General features: G+C 34.3%; 1 long non-coding RNA gene across 1 annotated transcript in view; it reads right to left on the bottom strand.

The window, feature by feature from the left end:
• The window catches only part of LOC145691592 (uncharacterized), a 36,915-nt gene extending 15,016 nt beyond the window's left edge, over positions 1 to 21,899 (bottom strand). The window contains exons 1-3 of the long non-coding RNA XR_014132420.1: positions 21,793 to 21,899; positions 11,057 to 11,082; positions 1,855 to 2,111 (exon numbers count right to left, since the gene is read on the bottom strand). This is a non-coding gene — a long non-coding RNA (uncharacterized LOC145691592). The remainder of the gene's footprint in view (positions 1 to 1,854; positions 2,112 to 11,056; positions 11,083 to 21,792) is intronic.
• Between the last annotated feature and the right edge of the window lie 413 nt (positions 21,900 to 22,312).

The following is a 22,312-nucleotide window of genomic DNA, read 5'->3' as shown; positions in this document are numbered from 1 at the left end:
ATATACAACCCACTTGTAGTCCCAAGATTCATCTGTGGCCATTTCACTATACTTATCCACCCATGCCCTTTCGGGTATTATGTTAAGTTCGAATATTATTGAAATTTCGGATATTATCGAAAGTTCGAATATTATCGAAGTTTCGGGTATTATCGAAAGTTCGAATATTATTGGTTTTAAGTATTACCGAAAGTTCGATTATTATCAAAAATCCGTTTTCCGGACAGCGGTATGTTGTACAAATATACGGAATCCCCTTGCTTACTACAGAAATCAGTATGGAGCATATGTTATCCGTATGCTACATATTCACTGCTCTTAGATGTTACATCATGCCGTTGCGGGATGCATAATATCTAACAGTCTTTCTTAGATATTACGAAAACGGTTTATTACATAAACCGTGTATTACATAAACGGTTTGGAAATTTTATCGATTATTCGATTACCGAAACAGCCCTAGTTCAGAACCCAGGTGAATGTAAATAAATAAAATGGTAGGTATTTAACACATGGGCTGAAAAGTCCCGGGCCTAACAAAGAAAACACCGTTTTTTTGGTTCAAAATTAGCTTTATTCATCAACGTAATCTCCATGAAGAGCAACGCAATCAGTCCAGCGCCGCTCTAACATTTCAATACCACTTTTGTAGAACGATTTATCTTTTGCCTCAAAATAGGCCTCAGTTGCAGCGATAACCTCTTCATTCGTGCGAAATTTCTTACCGGCGAGCATTTTTTTCAGGTCTGCGAACAGCCAGTAGTCGCTGGGAGCCAAATCTGGCGAATACGGTGGATGTGGGAGCAATTCGAAGTTCAATTCATGTAGTTTTGCCATTGTTTTGGTTGACTTGTGACACGGTGCGTTGTCTTGATGATACAAAAGTTTTTTCTTTGCCATATGCGGTCGTTTCTTTGTAATTTCGGCCTTCAAACGCTCCAATAACGCTATATAATAGTCACTGTTAATGGTATGTCCTTTCTCAAGATAGTCGATGAAGATTACACCACGCACATCCCAAAATACCGAGGCCATAACCTTGCCAGCCGATTGTTGTGCTTTCGGGCGCTTTGGACGCGGTTCACCAGTTGCTGTCCACTCAGATGCCGATCGTTTTGATTCCGGAGTGAAGTGATGGATCCATGTTTCATCGATTGTCACATATCGACGCAAAAATTCCGGTTTGTTACGTTTAAACATGGCCAAACACTGCTCAGAAGCATCAACACGTTCTTGTTTTTGGTCAACAGTGAGCAAACGCGGCACCCACTTTGAACAGAGCTTTCTCATAGTCAAATGCTCATGCAATATAAAGCCAACACGTTCTTTTGATATCTTTACGATGTCAGCTAACTCACGCACCTTCACTTTTCGATCATTCAAAACAAGTTTGTGGATTTTTTTTATGTTTTCTGATGTTACTGCCTCATTTGGACGTCCACTGCGTTCTGCATCATCGGTGTCTCTACGACCACGTTTGAAGTCAGCAAACCAACGTTATATTGTTGTTTCTGATGGAGCGGAGTCCCCATAACACTTTTCAAGCCATTGCTTCGCTTGAACGGTATTTTTTCCCATCAAGAAGCAGTGTAAAATTAAAACACGAAATTGTTTTTGATCCATTGTTTTGAAACTAACACAAGTAGGGTCACTCTTAGCACAATAACTCACAGACGAATGAATAGAATATCATGAAATTCTCACAGCTGTCTTGTGAAGGTTCGTATTCACTGAAAACAAGGTGACTGCAATACAACTAGCGCCATCTATGTGTTAGGCCCGGGACTTTTCAGCCCATGTGTTACATTCTGCATTTGTTTCCTTTAGATTTTAATTAGAAATTGAAATACTTACTCGTAAGAACAAGTTCTCCAGTAGTAAATTTACTGCTGGTTATGTTCGTTCTCCCCATTGTTAGACTTGCTGTTTTCCTCTTTGCTATTTTTTTCAGAACTTTCTTTCGGGCTGGATTCTTCCGTCGTACTTTCAGACGTGTCCTGCTCAGAATCCTCACTATCGTCGTTTCCGTCACTCTTGTTTTCACTGTTGTTCTCTTCAGTGGTTGAATGTTGCATGTGCTCCTCCAACATTCCATCATCTTGGCGTTTCATCTAGAATACGTCAAAATGAATCATTTAGGTTCCAATATCTGAAGTTATCTATAACGAAATACAAAGAAACTTTTTCCTGCAATTGTTTTTCTAAAAGAGGATTGACTTATAACATTGAGAGACCTAATGATTTGGATACAGTAAATAGTAGTATCCAATGTTGCAATTGAGTGTAAAAAATCCAACTTGTTCGAGGTTCAAAACCTACTACAATCCTAGTAAATATAGATTTTAATTTATCACATGTAATTAACAAGAATTTTGAGCTTTTATTTATAAGCAATATATACAACTTTCAATGTTAATTGAGATATTTCTAACATTTAGTATTGGTTGTCAAAGGTGGTCGAAAACTGGGTCGAAAAGCAAGAATAACCAATGCTTCGAACGCAAGGTCTAGAAGGAATGTTTGTGTTGGCTCTATATCCATCACTGTTGCTGTTTACACTTTTTTTCTAGCGAGCCACTGAATTTATATGGAGGCAGCCAGTGGGTAGAAACCTGCACGGGCCGAATTTTTCGGCCCGAGACCATTCCAGCCCGAATGTACCTAGGCTCGGCCCAGCCCGTGCCCGATAAGTTTTTTAAAATTTCTTGGCCCAAGCCTGGCCCGGGCCCGATAAATTTTAAAAGTTTTTGGCCCTACCCCAGCCCAATAAATTTTTAAAAAATTCAGCTCGAGCCCCAATCTTTCCCAAAATTTAGTATTAAAGTTGATCTAACCTTCAGAAACATTTTCTAAGCTCTGGTTCATAACCTGGCGCTTGCCTCCCGAATGGTACCATTGCCTCCTAGAACTTTGTATCACGGATAAAATAACGCATGGTCACAAGTGATAATTATATTGACATTGATCGTTAGTATTAAATTTACCATATTTATTACTTACCGTGTTTATTTTAGTTATATAGTGGCTATTTATTACATGAATATTAATATTTATTTAACTTGACGTAGGAGAATGCGGTTGTAGTTATTTATTAGAAATATAGTGATTATATAGTAATTTACCTTTGTTATTTTATTTTATTAGGTAATTTTATTTACACAAGATGTGGGGGTGACTCTTACAGGGCCGTTTTAGAACTGATAATGATAATGGATTAATATGTGAGTCGCCCACTGGTAAATAGATTATTTGCATTTTTTTAATTATTAGTGCTTTTTAAGTTTGATAGTAACAATTGTGATTATTTATTAGCAATACTAAAATATTATACAAGCTAATTGAGAATTGTAATGAACAGTTAAGAATGCATAGCATTACATGAGATTATTATTATTATTATTATTATTATTATTATTATTATTATTATTATTAATAATAATAATTGGGTTTATTATAACCTATGGTTACGAGGATTGTGAGAATTGCATTGCTTGACCATATTGATGTGTATAATTAAGAAAAACCATAAAATACACAACTTATATTTTTTGGTTCATTAACACAGTTTGACTTAATCAATATGTGTTAAGACAAGACGAGACTATCGCGTATACTCGAGATGAGACTAAACGTGATTGCAGATGCGAGTCAAGACTAACTGAGACTCGATTTAAGACTGAACTGAACACCCTGGTTTAGAAAACCAGGAGTTTTTATATTTGCCTTATTTGTCATTTTTTTAATGTTTTTCCGGGCTAGTGTATTTTAGACTATGAAATAATAGTTGGATAAAATAACGCATTGTTACAAGTGATAATTATATTGACATTGATAGTTAGTATTAAATTTCTCATATTTATTACTTACCGCGTTTATTTTAGTTATATAGTGGTTATTTATTACACGAATATTAACATTTATTTAACTTGACGTAGGAAAATGGGCTTGTAGTTATTTATGAGAAATATAGTGGTTTGTATGGCAGGCAAGATTGAGTTTACGCAAATCCAAACAGACGCGCAGATTGTTAGAGTTAGGTTTTGGAATTATTAGAATATTATTTTGAGTTGTTGAATTGTTTAATTTAATGATGTTTATTTTAAATAATTTTAGTATTTGTTGTTTGGCCATAGGCCGTAATTGGTGTGGTATTGTAAATATTGGGGATTGAAAGGTTTTTTTTAGATTTTAAGTTAAGAGTGGTTTTATATGTATTTATATGGGAAAAATTAGTGTTAGATTATTTAAAAATATTGGCATATTTAGTAAACATTTTTTTCAATTTTTGTTGTTGTTTATTATTTAATTTTTTGTTAATTTTGAATTGTTCTGAATTAATAAGGTGACTAATTTTTGTAAGCTGTTTTTTTGTTTTGTTTTTTGTTGTGCATGCTTATTAGTTGATGTAAACAATTTATGTATTGTGTTTATATGTAGTGATTTAGGAATGTTAGGTAGGACAGACGCAATAGCCAAAGGCGTTCCCGTGTGAAAGCGTTTGGGCTTGGAAGTCAGATTTACAACGGGAACCGCTAGGTTGTTTGTATTGGTTATCGTGTGAGTAATAAAGCAACGTTTTAGGTTGCTGTTGATAGGTGTATGTATATGAATAGCACTTAAATTGACTTGATCTTATTATAACCTATGATTACAAGGATTGTGAGAATTGCATTGCTTAACCATATTGATGTGTATAATTAAAAAAAAACATAAAATACACAACTTATATTTTTTGGTTCATTAACACAGTTTGACTTAATCAAGATGCGTTAACACAAAACGAAACTATCGCGTATACTCGAGATGTGACTAAACGCGATTGCAAATGCAAGTCAAAACTAACTAAAACTCAATTTAGAACTAAACATCTTGGTTTAGAAAACCAGGAGTCTTTATATTTGCCTTATTTGTCATTTTTTTATGTTTCTCCGGGCCAATGTATATTAAACTATAAAATAATAGTTATATAATGTATGCATGCAAAACACAGCTTTTACACTTTTATTGAAAAACTTGTTTTATTATATAAATATTTTAAGTTTCCTAATGTCCTTCTTCCTGTTTTACCAAACCAATAATATTTTTTTTATAATTTAATATTTTTGAAAGTAATATTTACTTTTAATAATAAAATGTATAATTTTTAAAATTATAAAAATGTCGATTAATTTCAATGTTCTCGTAATATTTGCATGTCATCGAGAGAACAAAAACTCCATATCCTGTAACCTAAATCTAACAATTATTTTTTTAGCATAAAGTGAAGATGGCAATATTGTTTAGCGACAGGCAAAACTTTCCCACCCCTTCTTGTCATATTTTGGGTTCAGTGAAAGTCAAGGTCAGAGCTTAATTTACCGCGCAATGCTTACAATCCTATATAGTGAAAGTGCATTCTTTGTAACATTTTTCACGGGCACACTTCTTCAACGTTTGGTTTTATTCCAATTATCATTTAACGAAAGTCAATAGTTATTAAAGAGTTGGAATTAATCGCCCTCAGCCCGGCCCGAGCTGAAGAGAAATCAGTGTCGACCCGCTCAAGCCCGGTCCGGCCCAAAGAAATAACACAGTCGGTATGCCCAAGCCCACGCCTTGCAGATCTCTACCAGTGAATTCTGAAATTACAAATAGAACTCCTAAAAGAAGTGGCCAACCCTAGGTTGTGTTGGTGCCATAGTGAACGTATCACGTTCTAGTATCTTCTACACCATGATAAGTTGAGTGTTAATAATCCAGTTTTGTTACCTCCAACGGTATATACCCACTTCAAGATAGTGTTGGTTGATCTTTACGAAACTTATACACTATAAGTTTCCCCTACGCATGCCATTTTGTTCACTTGTATTGATATATGTCTCCTCTTTGGACACAATCTTCTCTGTTAATAGATTTATTAAATTTATAGTGATTAGGTTATGTGTTTACATCAATTAGATTAGCCATTGTATCTGAATACTTTCCGTTATAGCTTTCAAAACATGTACAGTACCTCAAATAAAAATATAACAGGTGTTATAGTTTTAGCACAATACCATCGTCTTCATTAGACACATTTTCTTCAAACATAAGATATAAGAGAGCTAAAGAGTTAGTGTACGTGCCTTTGGCGTTGGAGTTCTATTTCGAATCCTGATGGGAGCTTATGTAGTTCGGGTTTCACGTTAATCAGTAGATATTGTCTCATATAGCCTTGCTGCTGAAAGGGATGTTAAACTCAAAATCACTCAATAAGGTATAAGATAATGGAACTAATGAATATAATGATATCTTAACGTGTTTGGTTTTGTCATGCTTTAATTTTATTTAATTATTATTATACCTAAGCTACCATTGTTGTACTAATTTTCAAATGAGTTCGGAAACTTTCTGATGGATAATCCATCCCAAAGTCATCGATTCATTCCCTGGACACGTTAATGTGTGGTGAATAATGTTTTTCTGTGTTTTGTTATGGTTCTGGTTTCTCCGGTATTCTCCACCGTTATTTCATAATTGTTTACATTCTTTTATAATCTGTTTACTTCAATCTACATATCAAAATTCTAGAATGTTAAGTGAGATACTTTGTCCGACAATTTTTGTGACGAAACAGAAAATTCAATCAGAAAACGAAAATGTGGTTCGAACGAGTAAGCTTTTCTCTACAGCATGGCAATACCTCATTCTCACATGCGAAAAATGACAGGAAATACGATGACATTACCAGCAGTCACTAAGAGGCCCTAGTCACGCTAAACAGCATGGAGCAGAGAGCGAGCATCAAGTTCTGTATTAAACTATTTAAGTCCCATAGAGATTATTGATTTGATACGAAAAGTGTATGTGGATACATGTACGTATGCATCATGCACCGATCTTTAGATGGGTGTGAAAGTTTTAGACGTGGTGCGGAATCAATTAAAAATGAACCTCGGCTGGGTCGTCCAATGCCTGTATGTACGAGACACTCAATGCAAAGATCGCTAAACGTAGGCCAGAAGGTCACAGAGTGAATGCTCAGTTTCATTTAAGTATTTTAGAGAGTTTTATGAAGAGAATTTGTCGTGTACGGCCTGAATACTCTGTCCCAGGTAGCCTTATCCATGACAATGCACCGGGCAGTGCTTGTTGAGAAATATTTGGCCAGAAAGCAAGTGTTTGTGCTGCAATGACCTCTATTCGCCAGATATCTCCCCCTACGTTATTACCTGTTCCCTAAACTTAAGTACCGTTAAAAGGAAGACGTTTTGACAATGCTGAAGACATCCAAGCAACTGTGACAACGTCATTACAGAACATACCATAAACTGAGTTGCGGATATCGTTCTACATTTTGCGTGACCGTCACACTCGCTGTATTGACTAGTGATGGGAAAATTCCCGGGAAGATATTTTTGGGAAAAAATCCCGAGAAGATTCCCAAAAATGGGAATATTCCGGAATTTATGAACAAACACAAAGAAAATTGAATTCTATAACTATATTATGATTTTAAAGGTAAATTCTTTTCTTATCACCGTATATTATTACTGTTATGTCCAGAGGATTCTTCAAAATGTATGTTCTGAACGGCATTAATGTTATTTTATTAATAGTTTGTTATATTTAGAGAATACGCATAAATGTATATTTGCTTACAATATATTCTATGCAAGTAAATATGTGGAAAATGGTATAGTAACTACACATACGTTTACAACTTTACATTTACATACGTAAACAATTTAAATTTACATGTAAGTGGATGTTTTAAACTTGACTTTACTATTGATATTATAAACATATTAAATTTTTATATGTTATAAACAAATTAGGTTCGGTAACTGTCAGAAGATATATGTCTCACCATGTCTCAGAAGGCACATTTGCACATACATATTTATGTTCAAAATATTTGCATGATACTGACCTAGTTGTATAATTTAGCACGTAACATTCTAACACAGGACCAGACCGACGTCTATTACTAACGGTGGTTTGGGGTGTATTGATAGTACTTCATCTCTGTTTCTTCATAATTTCTACATTGCTTTACAAATTGGTTCCTTTCCATCATTTTTAAATTAGTACTTTGCTAATTTCATGGTGCAAATGGAAATGGAACGTCAAATATATTATTAGTTATCTAAAGTACTGTCAAAGAATTTTATTTTTTTAAATCTCCAAATTATTTTAAACCTAGAAGTAAATACTAATAAATGAATTAAAGTAATTAGTTACATGGTTTTTATAATTTGGAAAATAAAGTAAAGAAGTGGAAATAAATTCCTGGAATTTATATGCCAGGGAAAAAACCCGGGAATATTCTCATTTTTCTTTTCCTTTCCACCGAGAATATTCCCACTGCCCATCACTAGTATTGACGCAGGTCGTATGTTCTTTGATTAATAAATAGGTATTGTTACATTATCTTTGTTTGGTCACAAGAAAATCAGTTTTATTACTAAGTGTCGGAAGGTGTATTTTATTTTACAATGCGAGAGCAGTTTATTTTGTTGGAAATGAATTATATTCACAACGTTGATAATGAAGGAAATTAAAACGGAAGGACTATATCATAAAGAAAACCCCAAAATTATGATTTTGATAGTTCTAAGAATCATATTTTAGAACGGAAATTAAACACGATGTTCTACATTTGAGATATTATGTTGTTTCGAATTTATTACATGCTTCGTTTAAGCTGCTTCTACCAGTAACTTTATGGCTATGATTCGCCAATTTGAATTCTAAATATGAATATTATTTTTTTCGGTTTATTTGTTTGTTTCCGCCCCGTAGGACATGGTAGGAGAAAGTGGAATAAAATGCATTCTTAAAGAGTAATGGTGCAATAACTTAACAACGAAAAATTTGAACAGTGTGGATGACTTAATGGTTGTTTCCTACAAAGTTGCTGCACTGTTCATGCCAGTTGATTTATAATCAAAATGGACGCCCATTGACAAGAGACGCCGATTTATGTGTAAGTTTGTGGGGGAAAGAGTTAATGTTCAAATACGCATTTTTCAATGTCTGAATTCCACGCAAATATATCCATATTCATCAAGGGGATGAGCTAAGTTTACTGGGACTGGGTCTCTCTGACACTCCAGGTAAGGCAACGTTATGTACCTATAAAAATGGATGCGGGGCTGTTAAGACATGAAAATATTTCACAAAAGTGCAATTAAAAGTGAACAACGATTTATGTAATATAATTGTGTGGTGATATTTCAGCTTAGATTCGTTTCAGCACCGAGATCGTTTGAGATGGGACCAATAAGTTAACGTTTGACAGGAATCACATGAGCTTATATCGGGAATTTTATTATACTTTTTTATTTTATGTATTGCAGAAACTTTTCAACATCATTCTCATAGAAGTCGCTCCCTGATTTGACAACTACTGAAACACTGCTCTTTTGACTTCATAATCACTAATTAAGCATTTATTCACCATTTCATAGAGAACACTTCTCGAAACTAGAGGATATCAGATACCCATGATATCATAAATCGTCTCATTTCTTTCACGTTTTCGTCCAATTTCTGCACCAAGTCTTTAGTGATGACAGAAGGTCGCCCACTTCGATCCTCATCATGAGCATTTGTATGGCCATCTTTAAAACTTTATCTCATTTTCGTACCAGTCCATCGCTCATAATGTTTTCTCTATAGACTTCACTAATCTGGTAATAAATTTCAATTGCTTTCACGTCTTTAACTCTAACAAGGTCAGGGTATTTGTCACTCAAATCCATTGCAGACATAGTTCACCTGAGATATGTAGATCAAAAATGGTTTAAGGGGCTATGGTCGATAGACAGTAGAGCTAGAGGTCCTGAAACTTGAAAACTAAAAAATAGCATATAATGGGTAGTAAGCAACTTGAAATTTAATATCTTCAAAATGGGTAGAGCAATCGAAATAAAACAGATAGGGACGGAATAATGACAAAATGTAGTAACGAAATGAATAAACATTGTTGCCATCTGTGAAAGAATATTGCCAACTTACAATAAAATGTATATTCCTGAAATATCCTTATGTAATTACTGATAAAAGAAATTGAAAGGTACTAATAAGAATGAACAACAGATGAACGTCTGGCGTTGCAGTATTGCAAACTATGTTAAGAAGACCAGGGCACAGATGGAAGGACTATTTTAAGATCGATCTCGCAGTAATAGGAAGAGAAAGTAGAAACTGGACCAAGTTACCTAAAGACAGAATTCAAAAGATAGCTTTTGTGAATGTGACATTGAACTCCCAGGCTCTGTAGGCAATAAAGTCAGTTAGTTAGCTTAATGCAAATAGTTTGAATCTTTAAGTTACACATCTTCGTCACCAATGAACACTCTAGTATTTCCTGTGCGTGTAGTCCCGTGATTGATTTTCGGTGTGTCTCACATTTGATTATGGTTCGGATCCATGTATAAATCGTAGATCCCTCCCTCATATTACCTCAGTAAACTACCATCTGGCTATATGGTTCATATAATAACTCCAGTGTAAACAGCCTTTGTTGGATTCTCGGTTAAAGTAGCGTAGTTTGGATCATACGTTTCGTTTCATCTTGATGCTGAAAAGTGACGAAAATGTGAATTGAGCAGTCAATGACATTGTATTCCACGTGATTAACAGAATGTATCATATAACTTAAGGCTGTGTTATTGTAAAATTGACATAGTTGATAAAGGATAAAGAACTTGATAAATTTAATTAAGGAATGACGTGAAACGTCGTGATGAAATTCTTACCGAAAGTATCTTTTGCAACCGCGTCCGGAATTGTTTCTCCGGGAGAATGGGTTCCTCTTCCACAACAGAAACCCAGAGGAATACATTTCTGCATTTGGTTACGTTACGTTGAACAATTCTGATAGTAACATGCCTTTCCCGCAACTAGTTTAATTTTGTATTTCTTTCTAAACTTTGTTCTTACTGATGAACACTACCGTTTCTTTTAAAAAAAATCAAGAGATTTATTTCTGAGGCAGAGACAACAAGCTTGCAGGTAAACTAAAACAAAAAATCATGCAGTACTTATTATGCTTACAATAACATGCAGCACTTAAATATCTAGTACTTACGCGATTCACGGAGACACATTGGATCTCTGTAAGGAAACACAAAGGAAATTATAAGAAACAGAGTTAAATGTTCTATATTTGTCTAGTTAGAATTAGAATATCGTAAAACACATATTTCTTCACCAAATATACAGAGTGGCTCAATAATCTTCGTTGGAGATCAAAGTATTATAGATTAAAAAAGGCTAATCGTATTTGAATAAAATACTTACAGTTTCAACAAGGGAGCGTTGAAGTTTCATTTGGTTTGTTTGGGATGTTACTAGTGTGCAGGAACGACCTGAGTAAATAGATATTACATGTGAGTAATGACAGTCCATTCTCACTTATGGGCAATAAAAGGACCAATGAAAAAAACGTGAAACAAACTATCTACCAATCAAAGCATCTGAAGCACATTCCCGTACTACCGAAATGACAGCTGTGTCATTACTCGTACAACATCCATATACTCTGGGAGCGATGCACACTAGTGCCACCTTCCGACAACCGACAGTCAATTGGCTAACTTCCGTTAGTGTTGGCAATTAGCGGGAAAAGTCTTTAAAGATGTAGGATTTGTTTACCAAGTTAACAACTTAATTTTTTATTTCAATTGCCAAGTTCTGCCGATTTTTAAATGAACATTTACCGACTTCGCTTTTAATTATAGCAATTATTGTGCAGTGATCAATTTGTCATCTTCAATGAAGCGCTGTTACGAAGAAGCATTTGTGTTCATAAGCATCTTCCTTTTTTTATCTCTCTTTTCTAAATCAACGTAAGCGACGGTAATTTGGGAAAATTGACAGCTGTATCACTTTTCTATCTGCTTTGTTTTATGTAATATTTTAACTTTCAATTTCCTTAAGTTTGCAGAAATTCTATTAGGAGTCACACGCAACGTAGTCTGATCGATACTCGATGGATTAACAGTGACAAAGAGGTATCTGTTCCTAGAATACTACATGGATTTTAATACTTCTCTTATCGTTTTTGGGAGATCAAGCATTGAAATATTAAATAGCGCTATATTTCTATCTTTTCCAGTTTTACTACTAGGTAGAATGTTGAGAATGGAGATAAAATGTATTCCTTGGGTCACTTCAACGATTGTAGGAAACCGTATCTCCTGCCTATTATCATCTTTGGTGTACAGTCAGTATAATCATCATAGGTATTCTGCCATTATTGAAATGCCATTTGCTGCAACTGAGAAGCTTCCATCCTCCGCACTTCAGCTAACCTCTTCATCTTCACGTATGATTTTTCTGTTTTAATATCGTCCATTAATGGTGGTCTCCTTCGCCTCTTTCCTCTTATTCCTGCCACCATATCCTCTAGCACGTCTCTCATTATACAGTATCTCTATGCTAATGTCTCAACCAGTTTCTGTTCTTCTTTGTAACACTTTAAACTGTTCTTTCCCCCTCCCCACCATTTCTACACAGAGAAAAATCCATTCTCCGAACAGCGGTATATTGTACAAATATACGGTATCCTCTTGCTTACTATAGAAATCAGTATGGAGCATACGTTATCCGAATGCTACATACGCTCTGCCCTTAGATGTTACATCATGCCTTTGCAGGATGTCTGAGATCTAACAGTTTTCCGTATATCACATGCATATACTTAGGTTACATTCCTCAGCTATATGTTATGTACGTCCATTTGTATGTGAGATCCTGATCGCCTATATTGTTTCATACGGAAAGTACGTATAGATGGAACACTTATTGAGAAAGTATTATAAAACATGCGTTTTCAGTTGTGTCTGCTGTACGTTAAGTCCAAAAGCTACAGGAATTACGCACGTAATTTATCTTTTTAAATACGCCACCTACATTTTTTCTTAGTGTAACGCCTTTAATTAGTTTCCTGCTAGACGCAACTAGTTCTCGTCATTCTTCTTCACACCGACATTTTAAAGCTTTCAGTGTTCCTCTTTCTGCCCCATACTTTACAATACTCCTACACGAAGCATGTTATGAGTCTTTTCTCAACTCTTTCGTTAAGGTCCCAAAAAATAGTATTTTCTTCCTTCTAAAGGATTCTTTCGCCATTTCTATTTCGCATTTTGTTTCACATTCTAAAGTGACCAACGTTAAACCCAGAAATTGTCGATTTCTATCACTTCGTATATCGGTATCACCTACCATAAATCAACTCAATTCCTTATTTTTTACCCGTTACATCCTGGCTAAAACTGATGTTAATCCTTCCAATAAGTCTTTATTTCTTTAATTAAGTAATTATTTCTTTGTGTCTTGTCGGGAAGTGAAAGTGTGTTTCAACTGAATGATTAATAATGTTTTATATGTCAGATAATAAAGAGGTCATGATCGTATTGGCAAATTCTATAAAACAAGAGGTTACCATAAAAGTTAAGTGTTTCACTTTAGGGCCACACTGGCTTGTATAAGATTGAGCTCAGTGTCTGTTAGATAGTATTGTGTTAAGGGTATGTTCTTGCATCTATGTTTGCTTTTTTTGTACCATGTGCCAACCTACCCAACTTCACAAGATAATTTATGTCTTATTCTGATCTTATTTCATGTTGCATGTTCTGGTTGTATGGCAGCACATGGAGATAAAATAGTGACCATACATGGTATTACATAAATAGTAAACATTATTATTGCTATTATTATTTACAGGCATTACAACCGTCTTTTTAGAATTTTATATGGAAGACATTGGCAAATATTTAAAGTTTTCAAATTAAAGTATATTTACTCCTAAAAGTATATTTTCTAAAAAAAGAAGTGCGATAAATGATTACATAGTTCTAGAAAAAAAAATACCCTCACATAGCAACGTGACACCTTGCTCCTTCCAATGTGGCAAGTAGAGACGCGGCGGATAAATTGTTAGATCTTGAATTACTGTTTTAACTCTTAAATAAACAATGGGGGCTTGAGCGTCGTCCCTCCTTATGTGATGTTGTCTTTTCTTTATATCCATGATTTTGTGACATCGTACATTAAACTATATACATCATATTTAACTCTTTTATGATTTCCACATTTCAAGGTAAATTTTAGACTTTCACTCAAACAGCTACTGCTTTCTTACTATTCATCGTAGAATCATGATTCAAACCTCGTTTCTTTCAAGATAGAGTACACGTTCCGACGGTACTACTCGTTTGTCCGTATTATACACGAGAAACGAAAAATCGAGAAAACCGGGAGATTTTTCGAAATTTTTGCCCCATCTGGCCCGGACCTGGGTTCATGTAGGGATCTGAATTTTCTCAGAAAAAACATTGTTATGTACATAATACGTGTGCAAAATTTGAATCTTGCATGTTGAAACCTAAGGACGGGAGAATTTTTGGAAAATCTGAAGGTGACCCAGTTTTGATATTTATACATCTTTCATGTCCATACATATATTCAATTCAAAAACGTACTGCGTCATTACTATTTGACCTAGAGTCATGGTTAAAACAACATTTCCTTCAGTATGGCAGGCTCGTTCAACGGTTCCACCCACATATCCCTAACATACACCTGAACTGGAAAATTCGAGAAACCCCGGATTTTTTGAAAAATTCCGTCAAAACACTTTTGCCACTCGGCCACGGGGCTTGGTTCACGTAGTGATCTCATTTTTAAAACAAAATACGTTCTTATGTATATAATACATGTGCAAAATTTAAATCTTGTATCTTGATGACAAAGGGTGGGAAAAATGTTGAAGGTCTGAATTTAGGCCCTACATACATATATATACATATTATAAAAATTTACTACGTCATTACTATTTGGCCTAGAGTTATGGTTCAAATGCAATTTTCTTCAGTATAACGGATTCCTTCCAACGACACGACTTGCATGTCCGTATCATATACTTGAACTGGAAAAATCGGGAAAAACCGGATTTTTTCTAAAAAAATTAAACCTCGGAAGACTTTTGCCCCTTGATCCAGGCCCCGGTTTTACGTAGGGATCTCAAAACAATTTAAAAAACACGCAAAAGCACGCACAATCCATGTGCAAAGTTTCAATTTGATATCTTGGAAACTAAAGGCGTGAAAAAGTTTTGAAATTTGCCTTCAGAAAAAACAAGAGTGACGTCCCTCCGCCCCCAGTTCTCGCCGCCAAATTAAACATCTTTTTCAGAAACGCATCTAGAGTGTTCTTTGGTCTATCCTTAACTTGCCCAATAAAAAAAAAAACTTCCTAAATACTTGTTATAGAACCTAAATATGCGATGGAAGACTATACTACGCCATGGTATAAAAATATACCATAAATCCTAAAGGAGTCAAACATTTAACAAATTTCCAACTTGCTAGTTACCAAAATTTACCATTTCGCATATTTGAACTATGAGGTCTTGTAATCAACTAGTCGCTTTAATAGCTCTAAGTTTACAGTATTTTTTTTACAGTATATCAACCAAATTATGCTTTCAATTGGAGTCTCCTGATCACAACATATCTCTTCTATGAATGAGTATGATTTACAATTTTAGCGAACTGGTGAAGAAGCATATATTATCCAGCAATTTTTTTGATAGTACATAATTCATCTTCCTCGTGTACTGGAAAAATGGATGTTATTTTTCAAGAAAGTGATAAAAATTAATTGTTCTCGGAAAATAATATCCTCGAAAAAAAGATTATGAAAGTTTGTGCTTCAAAGTTTCATTTCCAGGACAAGTCGCACAATATTATACAAGGAGCTTTCGAGCCACGTTTGCACATTCATCTAAGTCTGTATCGGATTTCTAAGGCAAACAAGTTGCAACCAAAGTGCGTAAGAGCTAGAGAAATGTAGACAAAGAATAAATTTGTACTTCATTTGGGTTGGCAAAGTTGACAAAAATCATTCAAATGCCTAATGATCATAATGTATTATAATGAATATAAATTTGATGACTCAACTAATACGAAAATAACCTTGGAAGACACACACAAGATTACTCCAAAAGTTCTTATTAATAGTCTCCATATTGATATGATTTTGTTTTTCGTACGTTATAATCCACAGTCTAATTTAAAACGCAGGGGAAACAACAGATTTTAACAAGGTAGTACATTTAGAATGGTAACCTGAGTGATACTGAAAAGAGTAGCAAGAACTAATTAGGAGAAGTTTTTAGAAATAAATCTGGGAAAACATGGTATTCAAATTCACACAAACAAGCGTATAGAGTCAAAGATATTGAAGAAGAAATAGTAGTGTTATATGTCAATACTGAAGAGGAAGATAAACCAAAGTATTATATTATACTGAAAATGCATAATTAATAATGTTAGCTTAGGGAATATTTTTGTTTTAGACCAGAATTGTATTTAGAAATTATCATATAGAAATGTTATTTTCTTACTAGCAACTACAATATCATTGGATGTACTGCAAAATACCACGTTTTACTAAGTGTATTATAGTTTACCAGTGTTATATAGCTTAGCTTATTACTCTACTTAAATTTCTAATGCATTTTGTTGCCGATGTTCTCGACGTTATGATGTGCGTGATTTGATTTTAAAAAGTCGGAGTCAGTCAGACATAAAAACGTAATAACAGCTAACAAAATGTAAAAATCATTAGACCGTTTTGGAAGAATGTAATAGTGAAGGTTCAGTAGAGTAAGGTAGGGATAAGTAGGCTAGGGTAGGTTAGGGAGGGAAATTTGGGAACATTTTCTTAAAGTTAATATAATGTAATTTCTCCTCTCTACCTAATGATACCAACTGCAGCCACGTTCAGGATCCAAATGCGAGTTACTTTCCCACAATCTAAGCAAGCGGTAACCTTGCGCGAAGTAGTTCGTTACGCTTGCAAATGGTTTTATGTATATGACTGCTTAAAAAGCAATAACTCAACTATTGCTTTTCTTGCATATTATCGAGCACACAAACGAGAAAATTATCTAGTTCTTCCCTGACTAACTTTGGAACTTAACCCCGAAATCACATCTCCCATTATTATATTTTTCTTCCATATTTTAATTTCTACTATCCAGCAAAATTGGATTCTTCACATACATTTTAAACTAATTGCAATTCATATATATATATATATATATATATATATATATATATATATATATGAACAAAATCACGAATATGCGTAATATATTTTTTTGGGTTATACTACGCAGAAATATACAATCGTTATACGTTACTTAAGGAAGACATGTTGATATCATATTTGTTAAGGATGTCCGTATGTTTTGCAATATATATGCAATCAATTAACATAATTTCATAATGGAGGTGAGTCATACAACAATAATACATTTATTTAGTAAGAATTTATGTTAATTATTTTGTCAATGATTTTGCAAATTTTTACACGAATCATTCTTAACCACAACACTCGCTGCTTTTGTATTCATATATAAATGCTTCTTTTTTCGTCTTCCATAATTTTATTTCAATTGTGGATACAAAATACGGTAATCCCCTTTCAGTATATCATTGATATGATATAATGCCTTTTAGAACTTAAATATAATAGTTATATCAGTAAATAGAAATAATTATATTCAGTGGTGCTTTTCTAATCTTTTAACAACCGGTACTCTCTCTCTCTCTCTAGACATTGGAGTTATTCAAAAACGTGTTGCAGATAGGTAGCACGCATAATAGACATTAGGGTCCGTTCACATATTACGTAACGCTGTTTTTGATAAATTTTACCCCTCCCTCTTCCTTGTTACACTTCGTAACGCAAGGCTGAACCCGTCTCCCTTTGTTATGTAACGCTTTTTAATTTTTGTTTTTTCACCAGGTTTGCTTATTCTGGGGGGTTATTGCAATAAAAAAATAATAATTTTAATGACAGAACTTTTCATTACAAATTGCTTATATATTGAATATATTTGTAGTGTTTTTTTTTTTTTTTTTGCCAACAAATCAAAGTTTTATAAAATGGTATAACCGTAATAACATTTTAAGCCCATAAGGTTGTTTAATTATACAGTCTTAATTCTTCGAAATTGCATACTGCCGTTTTCCCAAAGACATCGTACCCGAGCTCTTAGGTCACCGATTATTGGCAAAGAGGAAGTGCTGTAGGAAATTGCAGGTGAAACAAGATCTTGAGAATTGATATTAACCTCTTTTTTCCGGAAACCAGGAGGCTTCGTATATTTGAAGTTTCCCAGTGTCGATGATACAAAGAAGTTCTCTTTCCCTTAGATAACAGATTCAATGTGGCTGCACACGTGAAGGATCAGGGTATCTCGCTTGTGAACAAGCATTTGGCTATCTTTTTTGGATTTCAGTTTACCCCTTTTCAAATTCTTCTTGTCCGAAATCAGTGCCAGAATGCGAATAAACTCGATTTCTCTTAGACAATTCCAATCTAAAGATAAAATATTCAGTATGTGATGAATTTGCGACGAATTCGGTTTTTAATATCTTATTTTGTTTGGATCGTTCTGTCGCGGAAAATATTATTTCACGAGAAGGAGAGTTTCTTATGTTTCATATGCGAAACCCTTGGATCAATAGAGTGCGTAATGATTGAAGTTAACAGTTTTAAATCTATTCTCAGAAACGGCGGTACGAGTGGGAACGGAAGGGCATTTTCAAGCTGTAGTTACGGTCGCTAACGACTAACTCCAGAAAAGCGTGTATCGTACATGCATTGCGGCGATAGCCAAAAAACTAAGCTTTATTGTATTGCAATACAAACAGAATTCGTCACCAGTAGCTGTTGTCTAGTAGCGTCTTCAAATCCCTTTTGTATGATTCAATTTATACAGGCTTTATGTTCTCAACTTTACAAAACAATATAAATATTTATGTCTAAAAATGAGAAGAATTGAATAAAATTATTTTTAAAAGACTGCACATAAACCTGAGGATAAAAATAAACATTACACAAAAAGACATTAACTCCTCCTCCCACGTATCACACTTCGTAACTCAAGGCCGAAACCCCTCTCCCCCTTTACCGCTTTAAGTAATATGTGAACGACCCTTAGATATATATATCACATTCATTACACTCACAGATCACAGTATCCCGGGCAAAATTTCGAAATTTATATTCAAATTTCTATCTGCCCATTCCAATTTCTGTCTGTTCATTGAATTCAAACAATCAGTCTCGGACTGGGGGGGGGAGGGGCAGGGTAAGGGCCACGGCAGGAAACTCACTTTGAGGACACCAACTTCTCTTTCTATGTAGCATGTTTGAGAATTCATGGAGCCCCAACACACATTTAGTCAATATAATGCTGGGGCCCCGTTCTTCATATTGTTGAAAGATATTCTTACTAGGCCACAAACAAAGGGCCCCAAGCAGGACTTTACAATACTGTTAGTTTCATTCCAGAAATGGGACCCCAAGACTACATTCAATGCTGGGGGGCCACCGAACTCTGGGAACGGAACAAAATACAACCAGTATTTATGTTCCAACACAGCAGACATGTTTTATCTTACTTTCCATGTTATTCAATATTCATTATATATATAGCCTAGAAACAAATGAAAGTTGTTTGTTTTCACAATAATACAGGCGAATGGGAAAATTAGAGAGGAATTTTCACAAATTTGTTTGGCTTCTTTCTTTCACTCTTGACTAGGTTATGTGTGTGTGTTTATGTCTGGGTATAACAAACGATTCTGCGAACTCGAAATATGATAACAACCAGTTCTAGCGAACCGGCTAAACAGCACCACTGATTCTATTGATAGTATGTTAATAATTATATATGTATTAGGATTTAGAATACAAAACTAATAAGGGACTCTGCACTGCCCCCCAAACTGCAAATTAGGAGCTAAAACTGAAAGTTCTTCTGAGGGTTAAAGACATTATATCTCATATTGTAATACTCTATAACCAACTACGCGCATCTTATATGCATTATAAGGACAAATGTAGAGTGTTATATTTGTAATGTTTACACTTTAAATTGTTGAATAAGCGAAGACGATATTAGTATGTAAACTTTGTGACTTCTAATCAATTTTCCCTACTTCTAGCAGTTACTAACATATTTCTACCTTGACAAACTTGTTCGTTTGCTAAGTGAAGGTAAAATGAAAATTCGGTTGCTAATAGCTTTCTGTTGAAGCACCCTTTTTTGAAGAAATTCTCTTTGTTACTATTAACCAAGCAATATGCTGTTAAGTCATACCTCACCCTTATATTCCCTTTCTGAACTTCAAGGTACCAATACAGCTGGCCAAATATTAACGAGCTTATTCGATTAGTAATTACATTAAAAACGACAAGTTTTGTGTTGAATGTGTAAATTTCCCGCAAGCAAATGAAAAAAATCCTACGTAAAAAGTTCCAACTTAATTGGTTGGTTCAACTAAATTTAGTTTTAACTAAATTTGGCGTTAGCTGTGGTGAAGTGATGGTGAATATTCCCATCTGCTCATTCTTAGTGGAGAAGCAGAATGAAATGATTTTCCGCAAATTCTCGCACAATAACTGTGTCGGCAGCCCAGAGTGTTAAGGCGTTACCATGCTGATCATGGGCCGAGGGGGGTCGAACTGTCTGAATTCCACTCAGTCTTTTCTTTTTCAAGTTTTCTTAATAGTTTGCACGTACTTGGTTAACTACCGGTAGCTCTGTCGGTTAAGTTAATCAATTTCTCGGTTAAATGAGTGAAGATTAAAGAGATCTCTGAGCTCACGGGTACTGTTATCGGGTAGTACTCGGCTAGTTAGATTACATATAATTCACACACATTGAAGTAAAGAAAATAATTGAAGAAACCTTTTGAAAGTATAGAGAAAGTTCGAAAAGCAAGCCTGGAAAAAATGATTGAAATTTCAATACAAGACATTACGTTCGTGTAATAATAGATTTAGAAAAGACATACTATTTTTTTTTTTTTATCTAGAGACTAAATAAGGAAAGTACGTTATGTACCACTTCTTGTATACAAGAATTGGTATCTTAAGTAAGATTTTTTCTTAACCTGTAGCGATAACGTATTAACTTTCTATTGAATTTTGTTTTAGAAAGTTGATTTTGTTCCAGAATCCTGTAAGCTCACTGTTTGAAGAAGTGGAGCTATATCGAATCATCTCTAAGAAGAGGTTCTAGAGTAGTTGTAAACATTACTGAAGACAATGATAAAAAGCTAATTACAAACGAAACTAGGAAATAATTCCAAAGTTGATCAATGTAAGATGAAGTTGGATTAATTAATGTATCTATTTACCTATATAAATAAAAATTAAAGTGACTATGCTTGTGACTTATTTACTTTTGAACCACTTGAGCGATCTCGATTAAATTTTCAAAATAGATTAGGTTTTGGCCTAGAATGGTTTGCATCATTCTACCTTGACGATGCAACTTAGGGGAGGGGCAGGCGGATATATATATATATATATATATATATATATATATATATATATATATATATATAAGGTCAATATTGGTGTCGAATTCATAGTTTTTGGAGTCAGTGAGATGAACAGTAATATTTCTGATGCCGCTAAAATCCAACTTCAGCCTCTCAGCTTGCGGGATGGAGAGGGAAAATAGCCCTTCAGTGATACTGAAAAGTGACTGACTAACGAAACATATTACTATTATTTTCTTATATTAACACAGGGAAAGGATAGTTGACGGTAGTGATTCATAAATTGGAATATGAAAAGGGAAATTACATAAATTTTAGAGAACAATTGGTCTCAAATGTGAGAGAAGTTCGAGAAAAGTAAGAAATATTAAGTCGATCCAAATATTTTTCCTAGTCGGGACTTTATAGAAAAGAACTATTTTTGTTTCTACATACAGCAATTTTAACTTACCATAGATCAAACAAACTGCCAATAGGACGAAAATAGCTCTCATGTTGAACAATGGTTTCGACAGAAATTCCTAAGTAACAGTGGCTGCTTTGGAACAGTAATACTCTTGTAAACGTGGTTTTACCATATTTATACTAAAAGTACTTCCTTAGAATCAAATACAAAATATATTTCTTTTTTCCGAATCATATATTATTATTTATTAAGGATCCCAAAAAATAGAACATACCGCACCCAATTTTCCCTTTCAAATAAAAAGTGATTTCCACAAAAAGGAAACTGTTTTACGTACGATAACCCTTGGAGGATCATTTTAGAGCATAATACTATTCTTTATTTTTTATATTACTTAATGTGAATATTTTTATTTTGTATAATGAACTATGTGAAACCCAGCGTGTGATAATGTGAGCGAAAAACATAATAAATTACATCCGCCATTTTCTCTTTGAGGGCTTGGTTATTCGCTTATGACTCCTTTCTTTTCTTGCTTCTGATGACAACCAGAGGGGCGAGCATT

The sequence above is a fragment of the Thermobia domestica genome, chromosome 8 (genome assembly GCF_964235325.1).
Source record: "Thermobia domestica chromosome 8, izTheDome1.hap1.1, whole genome shotgun sequence".
In the NCBI taxonomy this organism is placed as follows: Eukaryota; Metazoa; Arthropoda; class Insecta; order Zygentoma; family Lepismatidae; genus Thermobia; species Thermobia domestica.
Note: the sequence above shows the minus strand (reverse complement) of the source record. Positions and strands in the feature narration are given on the sequence as shown.